This window comes from Procambarus clarkii, chromosome 64, assembly GCF_040958095.1.
Source record: "Procambarus clarkii isolate CNS0578487 chromosome 64, FALCON_Pclarkii_2.0, whole genome shotgun sequence".
Lineage (NCBI taxonomy): Eukaryota > Metazoa > Arthropoda > Malacostraca > Decapoda > Cambaridae > Procambarus > Procambarus clarkii.
In genome coordinates, this window is record NC_091213.1 from 8,399,353 (window position 1) to 8,420,474 (window position 21,122).

The following is a 21,122-nucleotide window of genomic DNA, read 5'->3' on the forward strand; positions in this document are numbered from 1 at the left end:
AGCATATATGGAAATAAATTACACAATTTATAGGCTGGTGTGAAGGGCTTCACACTCTTAGAGCAAGCCATCAAGAAACTGTACAGTATCAAATGCATATTTCTGATCAGGGGGAGAAAGATACTGGCAGTATGGGGCTCTAAATTTATTGAAGATTAAATTCTGCAGAACATGTAAATATATAAAGTTTCAACTATATAAAGTAAGTAAATATATAAAGTTTGCCCCTCTGTTTCCCCGTATTTATACAGCCCCAGACTGCCCGCGCAACGCCGCGGGACGCGCTGCGCAATTGTTTCTTTCTCCTCGATCAGAAACATCCCTGCTTGCGATCAAGCAGTGACCATTATCTTCGCTTTCACTTCAGTTATATTTATGACAAGTATTTAAAGTGCAGCTTATATTTCTGCCTTTCTGTTGACATAGAAAACTTTCGTTTATTACATTATCTATATAAAATTAGCATTGATCTTCAAAAGGTTGTAGTTGTAACTTCCATTATAAACAACATTATTATTGCAAACAGTAGGAGTTTCAAAGTCTCATTTGTATGGATACCTTCTCATATAGGTGTTGTCCAGCATGATGACACAAACAAGGCAGCTAAAACTGAATGTGATAAGCCTGAAGTTGAGTGGGATATGGGAATTCCAATCTCTTCTGTCAAAGCCGCAATATTTTAGGAAATTAGGGAAGACAGAAGAGCAGTCACTGACACACAAAAGCCAGAAAGCAAGAGTATAAAGAGCTATGACATGTTTATGTGCCTCTGTAACCTTTTCCACTACCGCCCACAAGATGATATATGGGGTGCATAATTAATGAACTAAACTAAGTAAACATGTTTAGAATCGAGAATTATATGAACGGACAGCATAAAACTTCCACTAGTGTCACAATGACAGTGTGTCATTGTAATTGCCAGAATTAGGCTAGGATATCGATATATATCGCAGGTGGCTGCAGGTAATGAATAGCCCCCAATGGTGAATATTCCAATTGTAAACTATGTGAACAAGAGCTGGGACATACTCACCAACACTATATCTGTGATTGCCCTGTTATAAGTGACTTCAGACCAAATGGTATAAGGTACTTTGAACTCTGTAATTACTTCATACACTTAGGAATATTGGAAGATATTCTTATGCTGTACCCGGATTTTGCTAACGGAGGCTAATAGATCAGCCTTATATTTTATGTTCTCACCTGATTGTTACCTTGAGGTAGGCCCGTAAGTGGTAGTCCTCTTGAACCATTAACAGTATCAATAGATGATACTGGAGATCTGTGGAGGCGCGACTGGACCCTGCGTGACGGGAGATGTATCCCTTGTTTCTTGTGATTGATTGATGAGGATTAAGCCACCCAAAAGGTAGCACGGGCATGAATAGCCCGTAAGTGGTGTTCTTGTTAGTCACAGTTGATTTTTTTTTATTGAGGCTGGTATTTTATCCCCTGATTCCATGTATAACCAACCATCCTATGAGATGGGAATATTTAATTAACTTATAGCTAGTTTTTGATATACACTGTGTAATCTTTCATATAGAATAGGGTAGCAGCACATTACTGTGTATACCTAAGCTTGTTAATAGTAACAAAAAAAAAAGTTAGTTTCTATCGATAGGGAGAGCGATGGTTCAAAAATCCTTCTTTAAAATATGAATATCTTTCCTATCTCACTAAGATCTAATCTCTGTGATTAAAATGCAAAATTGACTTTGTCACTGTCTTTTTGATAACGTATACAATCATAAGCTTATTTGTGAATCTCTATTAAACAGTAAATCAGAGAGCGTGTAAGGTTCCGTGTTCCATGTCCGAAGAAACAGGGAGATTTTACATAAATACAGTACATGATAGTTTAAGTAGCGAACGCATACCAACAAATAACGATAAGTATCTATAACAAAAATATTGTTCTATGGAGTTGATTTAACTTCCAACCATGTATTTTTAAATAATCTTTAACGTTTTCTGGCTAGTTATGTTAGATTTGATTAAAAATACGCATTCTACTTGTTAATATCGTTAGATTTGATTAAAAATACGCATTCTACTTGTTAACATCATAAATAACCACGGAGCAGTCTCCGTGGTGTAGTGGTAAGACACTCGCCTGGCGTTCCGCGAGCGCTATGTCATGGGTTCGTATCCTGGCCGGGGAGGATTTACTGGGTGCAATTCCTTAACTGTAGCCTCTGTTTAACGCAACAGTAAAATGTGTACTTGGATGAAAAACCGATTCTTCGCGGCAGGGGATCGTATTCCAGGGACCCTTAGGATTAAGGACTTGCCCGAAACGCTACGCGTACTAGTGGCTGTACAAGAATGTAGCAACTCTTGTATATATCTCAAAACAAAAAAAAATTAAATTTGCGATAATTTGAGCAGAGAAGTTCGACGACTGGATCACTGTGTACAGAAGGTTGATATGCCAGCAAACACTTTCCAGAGAGCAATATATCTTGGATAAGTCGCTCCACGATATTGTTGCTTGGACCATCGACTTCCTTTGATATTACATATTTACATCTTATTTTGTTATGAAATGATATTTTTTCAGAGTAAAATTATGTTTTCTCATTTTCTGCATCCAGCATCCACATTATAGTGAGTAAATATACCATATTACTTCATTGCTTACGTAATGCTAGGAAGGTTTGAGTAGCTTTGGGTCTTTAGTGGACAGAATCTCCAATAGATGGGGCGAGAGTCGCCCCATCTCTCTCGACCGGGCGGGACTCGAAACTTAAATTAAAATTGCTATATCATTGGTCTCCAACATGATATATTTCCTTTGATGCACTCACAATAACGATTATAGCTCTGTCTTTCTGGAGGCATGTAATATTTTAGGCTTTATTAGCGTATCTTTGTTAATTACACAACATATTGGCAAGTGCGTAGGCGTCTGCACTCCATGACCGAAAAGCTACTGAACGCCACTATAAAAACATATATATTTTCACTTGAGCTTTAAATATGTCTAATGTAATGTATTTAAAATAAAGCTTATATTTCTATCTTTCTTAAGACGTGTAAAACATTTGTGTTTATTAACGAATTTACGTAAAATAAACATTCTTCTGAGAGAGTTGCTTTGTCGCTCAGTCTATGCGGGGGTCGGAGCTCGGCGATTATTAAAATACATGAATCTTCATTAGAACTTTAATTATGTCTATGATAAAGTGTTTAAAATGAGCCTTATATTCCTATCTTTCTTGAGGCATATAAAAAATTTACGATTATTTACAAATTTACGTGAAATAAGCATTGTTCTGAGAGAGAGTTGCTCCGTCGATCGATCTGTCCGGAGTCGGAGCTCGGCTATTGTAAAAGTACACGTATCTTTGCTTTAAATTTAAATATGCCCATGGTAAGGTATTTAGAACGAAGCTTATATATCTGTCTTTCTTGTGACATATAAAACTCTTACGTTTATTAAGGAATCTGCGTGAAATAGGCATGGTTCTGAGATGAATGCTGCGGTTTTCGAGTTTGACGAGCGATGAAAACTGCCACTTTTATACAACTACAAATATCTTCGGTTTTACTTAAAATATTTGTCTGGTAGAGGTTTTACATATAGATCGCGTTTCTGTCTTTCTTCTGACTAATAAATAATTTTGGTTTAATCAGTTATCAAGATGTTTTCAACAATATTCTTTCAGCGTTCGTCTTTTCCAACTTGGGCGACCCTTTGGAAGTGCGATACTTGGGTTAACCCATCCTATAGTTGGGTCTGTTTCCAACTGGGGTTCGAATATTTGTATGCCTGGTTTGGGGGTTTTCTATGTACTGTAAAAAAACATAGTGAGACAGCGTGATATGTAACCTTCCCGCTGAGCTTAACAGTCTTGAGGGACACTGTACTCACTTAGTTGTGTTTGCGGGGGTTGAGCTCTGGCTCTTTGGTCCCGCTTCTCAACCGTCAATCAACAGGTGTACAGATTCCTGAGACTGTGTTAACATTGGTTTACATGATTTGCTTCACTATTTGGCTTCCTATCAATGCGGTACATAATCGGGGGGAAGGGGGGGGGGTTTAATAATGAATAACCACGGCTCCTTCCCCCCCCCACCCTGGCCATTGTTACTGTTATTTATTTATTTATTTATGCATATACAAGAATGTACATAAGGAATGTGAGGATACAATTATGGTAATTACAGTCTTGTAAAGCCACTAGCACGCGCAGCGTTTCGGGCAGGTCCTTAATCTAAGAAAATTTTAAGGAGGTAAATACTTGCAAAATTTATAGACAAAAAAATGATAACAGATTACATGGAATGAAAAAAAAAGATGAGAGAAAATTATAGGTACAGTATATTAAAGCATGATTGATTGCAATGACAGCTTAAAATGGTAGTTGACAACAAATTGGTAGGCACAATACAGCAGAAACAATATAAGATTGATTGCAATGACAGCTTGAATGGTAGTTGACAAAAATTGGTAGTCACAATACAGCATATGGCTAGCACATAAAAGAAGACAGCAATGAACACAATGATAAGGTTGTTTGATATTACATAAAAATTATGAGATTGGGTACCACTAGGTACAGAGCAAATTTAAAGCTCAGTGTAGGAAACTAAATAGATGAAGTTAGGTACTTTTTGGTTTTGCTTTTAAATAAGGCAAAAGTTTTACAGTTTTTCAATTCACTAGGGAGTGAGTTCCATAGACTAGGTCCCTTAATTTGCATAGAGTGTTTACACAGATTAAGTTTGACCCTGGGGATATCAAAGAGATATTTATTTCTGGTGTGGTGATAATGGGTCCTATTACATCTGTCCAGGGAGAGTTTCAGAGCATGGTTTGCATTTAAGAACAGGGTTTTGTAAATGTAGTTGACACAAGAGAATGTGTGGAGGGAGTTAATATTTAGCAAGTTTAGAGATTTAAACAAGGGAGCTGAGTGTTGTCTGAAAGCAGAGTTAGTTATTATTCTGATAGCAGATTTTTGCTGTGTGATGATGGGCTTAAGGTGGTTTGCAGTGGTAGACCCCCATGCACAGATACCATAATTAAGATAGGGGTAGATTAGTGCATAATATAGTGAGAGGAGAGCAGAGTTAGGAACATAATATCTGATTTTGGAGAGTATACCAACTGTCTTAGAGACTTTCTTAGTTATGTGTTGAATGTGGGTGCTGAAGTTGAGTCTCTTGTCTAGGAATAGGCCAAGAAACTTGCCATCATTTTTATTACTGATGTTAATGTTGTCTATCTGTAGCTGAATTGCATTTGATGATTTGCTTCCAAATAAGATGTAGTAAGTCTTTTCGATGTTTAATGTTAGTTTGTTCGTTGACATCCATAAGTGGACTTTTTTTAATTCATTATTCACAACATTATTTAGTGTATGTGGGTTGAGGTTTGAGTAGATAAGGGTAGTATCGTCAGCAAACAATATAGGTTTGAGAATATTAGAGACATTAGGCAGATCGTTTATATATATAAGAAATAGAAGAGGTCCTAAGATGCTGCCCTGTGGCACTCCAACGGTAATTGGTAGAGTGGAAGAAGTTGTATCATTGATGGTTACATATTGGTGTCTGTCACTAAGATAGGATCGGATGTAGTCAAGGGCAAGGCCTCGGATTCCATAATGCTGGAGTTTAAGTAAGAGGTAGTTGTGATTAACAGTATCAAAGGCTTTTCTTAGGTCAATGAAGAGTCCAATCGGAAACTCATTTTTGTCAAGGGCTGAGTAGATAATGTCAAGGAGACTAATGATTGCATCATTGGTACTCTTTTGGGACCGGAAGCCAAACTGGCAGGGGCTGAGTATGTCGAATTTTACGAGGTAGGAATAGAGCTGTTTGTAAATAATTTTTTCAAATATTTTTGATAGAATGGGTAGATTTGATATTGGTCTATAATTGTTTATGTCCGCCGGATTGCCTCCTTTATGGACTGGCGTTACTCTTGCTTTTTTGAGGATATCAGGGAAGGTGTGACACTCTATAGATTTGTTGAACAGTAGTGCTATGGGTGGGGCAAGGGCATGGGAGGCTCTCTTGTACACAATGGACGGAATTTCACTGGTGTTCCCTGCCTTGGTTTTTAGAGAGTGTATGATGGACACAACATCTGCCGGGCTGATTGGTGAAAGGAGAAGAGAGTTTGGATAGCTGCCTGAGAGATATGTGTTAATATGTGTCTGAGTCTGTGGGATTTTACTGGCAAGATTAGCACCAACCGATGAAAAGAAACTATTAAATTCATTTGCCATTTCTAAATCAGTTGACGGTATATCCCCATCCTTGTAGAGTTTTATTTGGTTATGTGAGTGTTGTTTAGTTCCTAGGATACTAGAGATAGTTTTCCAAGTGTTTTTCATGTTGCCTTTTGCTTCATTGAATCTATTCACATAATATGCAAGTTTTGCCTTTCTTATGATACTGGTAAGCATTGATGAGTACCTTTTAGCTACTTCCTTTGAAACTAGGCCAATCCTAACTTTCTTTTCATATTCATGTTTCTTGTTGATTGAGTTGAGAATGCCACTTGTGAGCCATGGATTGTTTAATCTTTTGTCAGTTACTTGCTTTGTAAGAAGGGGACAATGAAGGTTGTAGAGGCTTAGAGTTTTGGAGAGGAAGAGGTTAGCTAATGAATTTATATCATGGGTATTATTGAATTCAGAATCCCAGTTAATATTGTGAAGTGCCTCTGTAAGATTGTCTAAAGCTGATTCACTGTGTAGCCTAAATGAAAGTTTCTTGCTTTTTGTGGTGTTATGTCCATGTTCGCTATGAGAAAGGTAGGATAGTGGTCAGTTGTTCTGTCGTAGATTATACCAGATACAAGGGGAGCTGTTATGTTTGTCCATATGTGGTCCAAGGTAGTGGCTGATGTTTGAGTGACTCGGGTAGGTTTGGTGATAGTGGGGATTAGCATACAGGAGTTCATGCTGTTAAGGAAATAGTCAACTTGAGAGCAGTTTTGTTGACCCAGGTCAATATTAAAGTCTCCTCCCAGAATGATGTGGTTTTTGTTGAGATTGTTGTTTATAATAAGATTCCTTAGGTTGTCTGAGAAAGAAGCTATGTTAGTATTAGGAAATCTATAGATGGCTCCAATAGTCAAAGAGGATTTAAGGGATTTAATTGTAAACTGAGCAAAAGTATATTCACAGTAGTCATCTCTGTCACTAATAACACTGTTGCAGATAAATGTATCTCTGTAATATATAGCTGTGCCACCACCTTTTTTACTAGGCCTACAGTTATGTAGCGAGTAGATTATCCCAATAATATACTCGCTCCAAATGCATTGTGAGTATTCCTATCAACCTTTGGAGATGAATGAGGTGAGGCGTTGCCCGAGCATATAAGCAGCAGAATAGCAAACATTAACTAGTCTACTTTCAAGTGTGGTCTAGAGCAGACACTTGTGAGATACTGTACCGACTCTCAGTGCGCTCAACTCACACCAAAGTATCACCTGTGTACTTCTGTATATTCGACCGAGGGATACCGAAACCAAAAGGTTAGCATACCGAAAGGGAAACTATGAGGAGATAAGAAAATTCCTAACAAAAATAGCATGGGAAACAGAGCTCAGGGGAAAGACGGCCCAAGATATGATGGACTACATCACGCAGAAGTGCAAGGACGCAGCAAACAAGTTTATCCCAGTCCAAAAGGAAAACAGTGAAATGAAGATGAGAAACCCATGGTTTAATCAGAGATATAGGCTAGCTAAGCAGCAAAGTAAAAGGGCGTGGAGAAACTATAGGAATGACAGGACACTGGAGAGCAGAGAAATATACCAGAATGCCAGGAATATGTCAGGATAAGAAGAGGCAGAAAGACAACACGAAAATGACATCGCAAGCAAGGCAAAGACTCAGCCTAAATTGCTGCATAGCCACATCAGGAGAAAAACAACAGTAAAGGAACAGGTTATGAAATTAAGGATAGAGGCAGCAGGATTCACTACAAACGACAAGGAAGTGTGTGAGGAACTGAACAAGAAATTCCAGGAGGTCTTCACCTTAGAGCAAGGAGAAATTCCAGAGATAAGAGAGGGAAGGTTTGCAGGGGGGTTTGGGCAAAATATGACCCATCGCCGTTTTCAGTAATTGGCATATTTTCGGTATAAAAAGTCGTAATTTGAAACTGAAAATAGGTGCAGAGAGTCAGAATTCGGCTCAAAAATCACGCTCAGGAGTCAAATTTCCGACATTTCAGACATTTTGAAAACTGCAGGGGGGTTTGGGCAAAATATGACCCATCGCCGTTTACAGTAATTGGCATATTTTCGGTATGAAACGTCGTAATTTGAAACTGAAAATAGGTGCAGAGAGTCAGAATTCGGCTCAAAATTCACGCTCAGGAGTCAAATTTCCGACATTTCAGACATTTTAAAAACTGCAGGGGGGTTTGGGCAATATATGACCCATCGCCGTTTTCAGTAATTGGCATATTTTCGGTATGAAACGTCGTAATTTGAAACTGAAAATAGGTGCAGAGAGTCAGAATTCGGCTCAAAAATCACGCTCAGGAGTCAAATTTCGGGCATTTCAGATATTTTGAAAACTGCAGGGGGGTTTGGGCAAAATATGACCCATCGCCGTTTTCAGCAATTGGTCATATTTTGACCAATCTATTCCTCGCTCTTCAAATTTATAATCTTTAGGATCATTATAGGGAAGGTGAAGATAAGTACAGAAATTTAAAGGACGAGATTCAAGGAGAGGCTTACGAAGAAGGAAGGATTGGCGAAGATGAGAACCAGAACTAACAGAGGAGAAATGGGAACCCAGTTCGGTCGCAACCTGCAACGGGTCCGCCACAAGAGCACCATGGAGGCGAAGGACCGGTGAGACATCGGGAACGAACTTACCCGCAATCTTGCGGATACGCTTCGAGACCAGTGGGAGAGGAGTTTCGGACTTAACGGTGGAGACATAAGATGCCCAGCAAGCACGTTTAGCCGCACGGATGGTCCTACGGGCCACCGCACTCGCCTTCCGAAACAAAAGAAAAGACTCAAACCGTCTGCCGGCGGCGATGTCTCTTCCAGGCTACACGCTTACAGCGGACAGCCCAAGCACAGTCCATACTCCACCAGGGAATGCACTTCCGCGTTCCCCGAGAGGAAGAGCGAGGAATAGAGTGGAGGGCAGCGTCAAAGACAGTGTTATGAAAAAGAAGGAGGGCACGAGGAAGAGGCAGAATGGAGAGGTCGGAAATAGTAGCACGGAGAGTAAAGAGGCGCCAGTCAGCCTCGGCAAACCGCCACCTAGGGAAGGAGAGAGGAGGGCGAAAAGAGAAAAAAGAGACAAGGATAGGAAAATGGTCACTGACATGGAGGTCATCATGGACCCGCCACCCGAAATCTAAGGAAAGGGATGACGAGCACAGAGAAAGATCAAGACAAGAAAGGGAGCGCATCCGAGAGTCCAAATGAGTGGGCTCACCAGAATTAAGAAGGGACAGAGAAGAAGAGAGGATGAAAGGTTCAAGGAGGCGACCCAGGGTGTTTGTCAGCACATCACCCCAAAGGGCATGACGACAATTGAAATCACCCAGCAGGAGCACAGGCTCCGGCAAGGAGTCTAGGAGGTGTTTAAGATCGGGAAGAGAAAGTGGGACAGTGGGGGGAATATAAATGGAACAAACCGTGTACCATCTACGCACTACGTGTCCGGGTCTAAGGAGGAGGCAGTGGGCGCATCAGGGTCCAAGGCCCGGAAACGGTTGTGAGACTGAGGAAGGCGGGAAGGACGAGGAGAGGAAGAGCGCACCATGCGAGCATAGGAGACACCAGCAAGAGGGGAGACGATGAACTTGGCGCCGAGCCTCAGGAAAAGACAAACGGTCCCAGTGCTTCAAGTTGAGGACAGCCACCTCAAGTTTGTAACGAATACACGCACGGGAGAAGGTAGGGTGGGCCTCACCGCAATTGAGGCAGCGGGCCTGGGGAGAAGTGCACTCCAACTTAGAGTGACCCTCGCCTCCACACAGGGGACAGAGAGAGGCAAGACTAGAGCATTTGAGGGCACCATGCCCAAACTTCCAGCACTTACTGCAGAGCCGAGGAGATGGAATATACTCCTGAACGGAGCACCTGGCACCAGCAAGAATGAATGGATGGAAGGGTCCTACCATCAAAGGTAACCTTCACAACCCGAAGGGGCAGACGGCAATGACCACGAGGGGGACGAGTAAATGTATCCACCTGGAGGACAGAATGACCCTGGGCCTCAAGGATACGCTTGATATCCTCGTAGCAGTCCTTGAGATCCCTAACACCGGTCGCAACATGGTGCGGGAGGAGAACAGTGCCAACACTGACATTCAATCGAGCATTCTACGAGATCCGTACAGGGGTTTCGCCAAGGCAGGACAAGGCGGCCAAACGAGTGGCCGCATCCTGAGAAGGAGCAGCAACGACACGGGTACCAAGACGAGTGGGGTTGAAGGTGACAGAGGCATCCACGGAATCGACAAGATGCCTATGAAGGGAAAAATTGTCAGGAGGAGTTGAATCCAAAGGTTGGAGGTCAAAGTACTTAGTCCATGTAGCAGGACCAAAGTATGGAACAAAGTAGGATGGGAAGGGAGCATACGAGAGCGGCCATGGCGGGGACGGCGATGAGAACCTGTAGAGAGAGACGGGTCGAAAGGTGCAGTAGTTACAAGAAGAGACGGAGCCGTGCAAGGGGACGAGACGGTCACCACAGCAGGCTTGGGGCTCGACCCAACCACAGAGGAGGGAGGGGAGCAGGGAGGAAGAGTCCGGTCTGGGCCTAAACCGGGTTCTGTAGTGGGGGCTACAGATCCCGGTCTTCCAGGACGGTCCGACTCAGGGGCCTGGTCGCCCACCCCATGAGCCTGGGTAAGAATAGGCAAGTCGTCATCCATATAGCAAACCAATATATAAGGGATGGGACCTAGAACCAAGGGATACCACCTACCAGGGCAGCCAGGGAGGCCGAGTGCGGGCCAGTGCAGGAAGGGTGCGTCGTCCCCAGCGGTGCTCCCCCTTTTCAACAGGGGAGTCCTACTACTTCGTTCATTCTCCCACACTGGTGCTAAGACCCCAGTCCCCCTATTGCCCCAGCCTGGACACCCAACCATCCACTCAGGGCGGCCTCTCACAGGCGACCCCTCCAGCGGGTGGTCCGATGGCTCACAAGGCCCCTACATGGTGCCCTTCAGCACGTACACCACCTAAAGAGGGGGCAGGAGAGGGGGCACAGGCAACCCACACCGGTCCCAGGGAGGTGTACGGGAGCCCCTCACCACGGCGGGGATAAAGAGTCGTAATTTGAAAATGAAAATAGGTGCAGAGAGTCTGAATTCGGCTCAAAAATCACGCTCAGGAGTCAAATTTCCCACATTTCAGATATTTTGAAAACTGCAGGGGGGGTTTGGGCAAAATATGACCCTTTGCCGTTTTTAGTAATTGGCATATTTTCAGTACAAAAAGTCGTAATTTGAAAATGAAAATAGGTGCAGAGTCAGAATTCGGCTCAAGGACAGGTCAGACAGCTGGTGCTCCGCGTTAGATAAAAAATGGCGTCCGTTTCCCCCCTTCCCCATTGTTGCTTCATCGCCCTCTAATACTCTATTCTTCACAGTTTCCAATCCAACCCCGTTAAGTACTCCATTAACCACATTTCCCATGCAGGTCTTTTGATTGAGTTCACTTTTCCTTCACACAGTTTGGCTATACCAATACACATTAGTCATAAACAATCACAAGCTAAAGGGCACTACTTTACTGGCGGAGTAATACGTCACTCGCGGCCTCCCAGTTGCCAGCTTCAGATTTCCTTCAGGAAAACATTCTCTAATCAACTCCTTTGTGTTAATAAACAATTTGTAATAGTAACTAACCTCCACATGAGGTTAGGTTCATAACAGACGTTACATATGAGCGGAATTCATGGCGATTGTACATTATAGAGTTTTAAATTACGATTTTTTTTATACCGAAAATATTCAAATTAATACAAAAGGCGATGGGTAAAATTTTTTTCCGAAATTCACCTACAGTTTTAATAATTTAATAGTTAGCATTGTAAATGTGTGGCCACGTCTGTGGTAGAAAATAATAATAATAAACATTTTTTTTTAATAATATCGGAAATATGACTCATGCTTATTACGTATGTGCGGAATTCATGATGATTGCACATATATGGAGTTTTAAAATACGAATTTTTATACGGAAAAACATGCAAATTAATACAAACGGTGATGAATAAAGCTGTTACACACAGAAATCACAATAGCGTGATGCATTAAATGAACAAATCCATAAGGGCCGCAACGAGGATTCGAACCTACGCCTGAGAGCATCCCAGACGCTGCCTTAATCGACTGAGCTACGACATGGTAAAAAAAAAAAAAGAGTTGAAACCAGAAGTTCTACCGACCTTCCTTGAATCCTGCAGCCTCTCCGAGACACATGTCGTATATCAGTCGATTAAGGCAGCGTCTGGGATGCTCTCAGACGTAGGTTCGAATCCTCGTCACGGCCCTTGTGGATTTGTTCAATAACGCTGTTGCTATGATTCGATGGTTCTTTGACATTGTTTTAATAAAGGCAAGTTTCAAGTGGCAGTTGAGACACCTACTGGAAATGCAGGATAAATCACATTAACTGTGCTGACGGAGCCATCACAATATTTTTGAAGAGTGTGTCAGGAAGAACTAAATTTACATGAGTAATGAAGTTGCCATCACCGACAGCCACCACCACTACCCGTCGCCTCCCTCCTCTCCTACACCTTCTCCAAAACAACTTTTAATTTCACAGCTGAAGCAAAATTCTTCTCGATTGATAAAAAGTTCAATTTCAATTGGATTAGGCCATTAACCGAAGAAATTGACAGCTAATGAACAATTACAATGATAATATATTTTGGTACCCAACACATGCGGATAGTGTAACTGCGCAGTCGTCGTGCAACACCAACTTTGTTACTCACCACAAGCAACACTGCTACCTGCCCACAACACCAGCCAGGCAACACTGCTACCTGCCCACAACAGGAACTTGACAGGTACCACAACAATGCTACCTGGCCACAACAGGTACCTAACAGGTACCACAACAATGTTATTTGGCCTGGCTGACTCCATACACAGCTTCAAGTGTAGATATGACAGAGCCCAATAGGCTCAGGAATATGTACACCTGTTGATTGACAGTTGAGAAGCGGGACCAAAGAGCCAGAGCTCAGCCCCCCGCAAGCACAACAGGTGAGTACAACAATGGTCAAGGCACTGAGTGAATTAACTTAGATACACCTAAACAAAGGTGACAGCAAGCCTTCGTGTACCACACTAGACAAGGACAGTGTTGATGGTCGCTTTAACACCTACTAACACCAATACACACTGCACAAACTTTATCATCAATTATTAAAAATGGAATATCATATATTGTCTGTTAAAAGGAATCAGTTTAAGGCATTTTTTTTAGTAATACAAATTGAATAATTACTCCTCTGAAAGTGGACCTGGAAGGCAAAATCCATTAGGCTTTGTTAATAACATATCAATCAAAGTTTTCTAGTTCATTGGAGTGAAAAATGCAATTGTCGCAGCCATCAGCAGGCGAGGGTGAACAGAGGCTTCAGGTGCATCAATTATCTTGATGGAACTGACCTGGGCGAAACAATTACAAGTCAACCTGTCCTCTAACAGTGAACGTCGTTTTTCGGTCGTATGCGTTCCATAAGGCCAAAAATTGTAGTATTAGAAAATGGAAGCGGCTGGCGAAAGTGACGTACTGTCCCGTTTTCTGTTTTGGGTCCTCTGGTAGGTTAGGGGAGACCACTTTAAATTGACCGTTTTCTTGACGGTGGAAAACCTTAGGAGAACGGACTGTACTAGTAGCTGGAAGATACCAAGGATATCATCCCCATGGTTATAGACACATAATACAGAGTTATCGACATACCAAATAGCAAGTAACAAAGTTATCATCACCCAGCTCCGGTAGAGTACTCCCGTAGAGTACAGTTGGCGGATCACCAACTGTACTCTTCAACCAACAACGGAGTTTGGCCAGGAGAAAAGTCTTTTGGGACCTGGGGCATAAATAATTGCCCATCGACGACGAAGAGAGAAAAAGTCATTATTTCCCGCCCTGGGCTTATATTGGACTCCAAGATGGCGGAAGATATTCGTAGGGGACGAAGGACATGATCAAATTATGACGCTAATGTTTTTGGGAGGTGAGGCGCGCTGAGGCGCCGGCGAGGGTGAGGCGCCGGCGAGGGTGAGGCGGCGCGCTGAGGCGGCGCGCTGAGGCGCCGGCGAGGGTGAGGCGGCGCGCTGAGGCGCCAGGCGAGGGTGAGGCGGCGCGCTGAGGCGCCAGGCGAGGGTGAGGCGGCGCGCTGAGGCGCCAGGCGAGGGTGAGGCGGCGCGCTGAGGCGCCAGGCGAGGGTGAGGCGGCGCGCTGAGGCGCCAGGCGAGGGTGAGGCGGCGCGCTGAGGCGCCAGGCGAGGGTGAGGCGGCGCGCTGAGGCGCCAGGCGAGGGTGAGGCGGCGCGCTGAGGCGCCAGGCGAGGGTGAGGCGGCGCGCTGAGGCGCCAGGCGAGGGTGAGGCGGCGCGCTGAGGCGCCAGGCGAGGGTGAGGCGGCGCGCTGAGGCGCCAGGCGAGGGTGAGGCGGCGCGCTGAGGCGCCAGGCGAGGGTGAGGCGGCGCGCTGAGGCGCCAGGCGAGGGTGAGGCGGCGCGCTGAGGCGCCAGGCGAGGGTGAGGCGGCGCGCTGAGGCGCCAGGCGAGGGTGAGGCGGCGCGCTGAGGCGCCAGGCGAGGGTGAGGCGGCGCGCTGAGGCGCCAGGCGAGGGTGAGGCGGCGCGCTGAGGCGCCAGGCGAGGGTGAGGCGGCGCGCTGAGGCGCCAGGCGAGGGTGAGGCGGCGCGCTGAGGCGCCAGGCGAGGGTGAGGCGGCGCGCTGAGGCGCCAGGCGAGGGTGAGGCGGCGCGCTGAGGCGCCAGGCGAGGGTGAGGCGGCGCGCTGAGGCGTCAGGCGAGGGTGAGGCGGCGCGCTGAGGCGTCAGGCGAGGGTGAGGCGGCGCGCTGAGGCGCCAGGCGAGGGTGAGGCGGCGCGCTGAGGCGCCAGGCGAGGGTGAGGCGGCGCGCTGAGGCGCCAGGCGAGGGTGAGGCGGCGCGCTGAGGCGCCAGGCGAGGGTGAGGCGGCGCGCTGAGGCGCCAGGCGAGGGTGAGGCGGCGCGCTGAGGCGCCAGGCGAGGGTGAGGCGGCGCGCTGAGGCGCCAGGCGAGGGTGAGGCGGCGCGCTGAGGCGCCAGGCGAGGGTGAGGCGGCGCGCTGAGGCGCCAGGCGAGGGTGAGGCGGCGCGCTGAGGCGCCAGGCGAGGGTGAGGACGACCACACAGGGTCACACAACGGCTCAGGACGACCACACAGGAACACACTGTAACAATTAGCACAATTAGCAGGTTAGGGAGAGTTCGACTATGCTGGGAATGTGGCCAGTGTTGCACTCTTGGGTCGACCCCATACGCCACAGTACGATGCCTACGCTGAGTGCCAGTAACACAGGCACTCAGTGCCAGTCCACGTCAAATGACTCCTACTACTACAGCAAGCAGAGTGTTGTGAGGGAGGGAGGGAGGGAGAGATGTAGGAGGGTGTAGGGGAGAGATGGGGAGGGATAGTGATTGTGGTGGGGAAGAGTAGGGGAGACTGCACAAGAGGTGGGATTGGGACAGGGGGAGGCAGAGGATGTGGTCATGACTATCCCTGCAATGCAGTTGCTTCTGTTGGGCTAGGTGTTGGTGGGATGGTGCTCACCTATCACCACTTACCAATCACCACTTACCAATCACCACTTACCTGTCACCACTTACCAATCACCACTGTTGCGTTATAATTAAACTATTCTGAGGCTAGAATTCTTTGTCGAGTGCAGGCGATGAGTCACAATAACGTGGCTGAAGAATGTTGACAAGACCACACACTAGAAGGTGAAGGGACGACGACGTTTCGGTCCGTCCTGGACCATTCTCAAGTCGACTGACTTGAAAATGATCGACTTAAGAATGGTCCAGGACGGACCGAAACGTCGTCGATCTTCACCTCCTAGCGTGTGGTCTGGTCAACATTCTTTGTCGAGTGTGACCTTAAAGCTGTGACCAGAGGTATAGCTTCCTCAGCTTCTCTCAGTGAACTCCGCGAGTCGAGCATCCGTATTGGGTGCGACTATTTCCCCCAATGTACGACAAAACCCCACTTGCCGGAAATATTGTCGGAACAACCGTGGACATTTTCAAGAGGAAACTAGATTTATTCCTCCAAGGAGTGCCGGACCAACCGGGCTGTGGTGGGTATGTGGGCCTGCGGGCCGCTCCAAGCAACAGCCTGGTGGACCAGACTCTCACAAGTCAAGCCTGGCCTCGGGCCGGGCTTGGGCAGTAGAACAACTCCCAGAACCCCATCAACCAGGTATATGTGGGCCTGCGGGCCGCTCCAAGCAACAGCCTGGTGGACCAAACTCTCACAAGTCAAGCCTGGCCTCGGGCCGGGCTTGGGCAGTAGAACAACTCCCAGAACCCCATCAACCAGGTACCAGGTAACTTAGGACAAACCACCTAACCTAACCTAACCTAACCATTATATTACCTAAATTATATTTTTACCCTAATTATATTTTTAAGTAGTACTAAAGTTCGAAATAACCATAAATGGTATTAAATAGCATTAAAGTTCGTATTATAGTATTTAGTCCGAAAATAAACAGAAAATGGGGCTTTTATCATGTTTTAATTTAACCATTTGATGCGCTTTATCCTACTTTGTACTTGAACTGAGGGGGGTCCTGTCTTTGGGGGGGTTTGGACCCCCGTATTTCCTGCCATTGGTGTTGCGATGGTGGGGGTGTGTGTTGGGGGACGGGGGGCAGGAGGGTTGGGGAGGGGTGGGGGGGGGGAGGACCCACTAAGTAATGAAGGGCTGAGGAAGGGGATCACAGGATGATAAGTCACGGTCAAAGGACACACACTACTTCTTCCTCCCTTCTACCACGCTCCCTCATCTTCCCCTCCCTCCCCATCACTTCCCTTCTCTCTCCCCCATCATCTCCCTTCTCTCTTCCCCATCATCTCCCTTCTCTCTCCCCCATCATCTCCCTTCTCTCTCCCCCCATCACTTCCCTTATCTTAACACAGTTCCGTAACTCACTCAAACTGACTATTGCATCAAAACATTGTCTTTCATGTTCTCGCACTTGACTTATTTGACGACTTGTAACTATCTGAAGTCTCTCGTATCACGATTGTATCCTGTGGCGGGATACGAGGGCTTCCGGTGGCATACTGATGACCCAACGACCTTTCTCAAGGCATGTAACAACTCTTGTAAAACCACCTTACTCACTGCTGAGAATAATTATATTTACTTATTCTACACGCAGAAACAAAAGCATGTCGGCCAAAGACATGTATCTCTTCCCTTCACGCGGACACAACTCCTCCGGGTCGGGAAAGTCAATATGAACCAATATATTTATAATGTGTTATAAATCACAGACCTATTTACCCAAACACAGACCCGTATACCCAAACATTAAAAATTTTGCCCCGAGGGGCGAGTTTATTGGGCAGCGGCACTCATCCTGTGAGTGGACACACCGCCATAGTGACAGTATTGGGCAGCGGCACTCATCCTGTGAGTGGACACACCGCCATAGTGACAGTATTGGGCAGCGCTACTCATCTTGTGAGTGGACACACCGCCATAGTGACAGTATTGGGCAGCGGCACTCATCCTGTGAGTGGACACACCGCCATAGTGACAGTATTGGGCAGCGCCACTCATCCTGTGAGTGGACACACCGCCATAGTGACAGTATTGGGCAGCGCCACTCATCCTGTGAGTGGACACACCGCCATAGTGACAGTATTGGGCAGCGGCACTCATCCTGTGAGTGGACACACCGCCATAGTGACAGTATTGGGCAGCGCCACTCATCCTGTGAGTGGACACACCGCCATAGTGACAGTATTGGGCAGCGCCACTCATCCTGTGAGTGGACACACCGCCATAGTGACAGTATTGGGCAGCGGCACTCATCCTGTGAGTGGACACACCGCCATAGTGACAGTATTGGGCAGCGCCACTCATCCTGTGAGTGGACACACCGCCATAGTGACAGTATTGGGCAGCGCCACTCATCCTGTGAGTGGACACACCGCCATAGTGACAGTATTGGGCAGCGCCACTCATCCTGTGAGTGGACACATCGCCATAGTGACAGTATTGGGCAGCGTCACTCATCCTGTGAGTGGACACACCGCCATAGCAGCATGTACAACACTCCCCAATAGGAAAAAAACCCGCTGGGTTGTTCATCCTGTCACTTGTACCCAGACACAGCTGGGACTTGCTTAACTGTCTCAAGTGAACAGCTCCTCAAACAAGAAGATTATAACATCTGTCAACCCTTAAAATCTTACGTTATCTTGCGGGTGCAAAATGGGGGAATCTTATATGAACAATATCAATATTTGACAACCCACACAGACCAAACATTAACACACACACACACACACACGTCGCCATAACTGGTGTTTGGACTAAACCTCTAACAAATTAATCCAATCACGTCTATGCCACACATAGTTACTGGACACGTCCACCAGACACGTCTATGACACACACAGTTACTGGACACGTCCACCAGACACGTCTATGACACACACAGTTACTGGACACGTCCACCAGACACGTCTATGACACACACAGTTACTGGCCACGTCCACCAGACACGTCTATGACACACACAGTTACTGGACACGTCCACCAGACACGTCTATGACACACACAGTTACTGGACACGTCCACCAGACACGTCTATGACACACACAGTTACTGGACACGTCCACCAGACACGTCTATGACACACACAGTTACTGGCCACGTCCACCAGACACGTCTATGAAACACACAGTTACTGGACACGTCCACCAGACACGTCTATGACACACACAGTTACTGGCCACGTCCACCAGACACGTCTATGAAACACACAGTTACTGGACACGTCCACCAGACACGTCTATGACACACACAGTTACTGGACACGTCCACCAGACACGTCTATGACACACACAGTTACTGGACACGTCCACCAGACACGTCTATGACACACACAGTTACTGGACACGTCCACCAGACACGTCTATGCCACACACAGTTACTGGACACGTCCACCAGACACGTCTATGACACACACAGTTACTGGACACGTCCACCAGACACGTCTATGACACACACAGTTACTGGACACGTCCACCAGACACGTCTATGACACACACAGTTACTGGACACGTCCACCAGACACGTCTATGACACACACAGTTACTGGCCACGTCCACCAGACACGTCTATGACACACACAGTTACTGGACACGTCCACCAGACACGTCTATGACACACACAGTTACTGGCCACGTCCATTAGACACGTCTATGACACACACAGTTACTAGACACGTCCACCAGACACGTCTATGCCACACACAGTTACTGGACACGTCCACGGAACACATCTATGCCCTGGAGAGTACTGGACTACTGAACAGAGAGTACTGAACCACCCCCCTACCAACAATCACCCTCCACACCATCACCATCGTGGACTGCTCAGCAACAGTTCGACCCTCACAACACCTCACCATTAGGAGTCAAGGTCCTAGACAGCTTTTAGATAACCAGTAGTGAAGATGAAGCCAAAACCATGACAGAATAGCGAAAATAAATATCGTTTCAAAGACTCCTTTATTACAATAGACTTTTAGTTATGTGATGGCGGCCGCTGCCTCCTCTCTGTTTATGTTCTTGGCGGCACGCTAATCACCTTGTTGGGTTTCCCGGTTTGTTGTTGTGTTGTTAGTAGCGGGGGCGAGGGCGTGTTGACTCCACCAATTGGCTTGTTGGTTTTTAATTTAAACTCAAATGTAATGTATGACATGGAGTTAATTTATTCTTATTTTTCGTATTAATATATATATCTGCGGAAAGCTTTAGTTTCTGTAAACAGGGATTGGTATCTCTGTTTACAGAGATACCATACTCTCTGTAAACAGAGAATTGATGTCTCTGTAAACAGAGACAATTCTCTGTAAACAGAGAATTAATGTCTCTGTTCTCTGTTTACAAGAGACAATTCTCTGTAAACAGAGAATTTATGTGAATTGATGTCCTGTAAACAGGACATCAATTCAACTACGGGACACGAATAATTCAACTGTAACGTGATAAGCAAAACATTACTGGAACAAATCAAGAGGAAATATACTCATAAACAACACACATTTGTTATACAAACAACACCATTTATCGACTGTAGAAAAAAATACAAATATTACAGACTTGGAACAGAACATCTGTCAAGAGACGGACGGGTGAGCTGCACCTTATAAGACTGGCCTGTACTTGGTCTGACAGCAGTCTGACGGCACAGCCTGACAGGAGACACCAGCCCCCACTGTATGTTGCACCCACACGGCACTCCTCGCCTCGTTACTCACGCCACAACACTACTCAACCAACACAAATGAAACAGGAGGAAAACTGTAGATATTATCCCGACATAAAAGATACTTTGAGGTATTAATCAGCGGACATGGATAGCTGAGCTGGCCTGGGAGACATGATAGAGGAGGGGATTCGAACCCCCCCGTGGGATTCGACACGTGGGAGGGGATTCGAACGGAAGTCTCGATAACGTAACTTGAAGAAAAAAAACAGCAAATTCACACCTTTGATAAGTAAACAAAAAAAAATGGGGCGTGTGTGAGTGGCGACTGATGTAAGGGTTTAGTGTTTACTGGGAGCTAACATGAACCAGAGGAGACCAGGTGGTGTGTGTGTGTGAGAGAGAGGAGACAGCAGGTGGCCGTGTGTGTGTGTGAGAGGAGACAGCAGGGGGCCGTGTGTGTGAGAGAGGAGACAGCAGGTGGCCGTGTGTGTGTGTGAGAGGAGACAGCAGGGGGCCGTGTGTGTGAGAGAGGAGACAGCAGGGGGCCGTGTGTGTGAGAGAGGAGACAGCAGGGGGGCGTGTGTGTGAGAGAGGAGACAGCAGGGGGCCGTGTGTGTGAGAGAGGAGACAGCAGGGGGGC

General features: G+C 46.1%; 1 long non-coding RNA gene across 1 annotated transcript in view; it reads right to left on the reverse strand.

The window, feature by feature from the left end:
• LOC138354719 (uncharacterized) overlaps positions 1-21,122 on the reverse strand; it is a 590,624-nt gene that overhangs the window by 12,784 nt on the left and 556,718 nt on the right. The window lies entirely within an intron of this gene.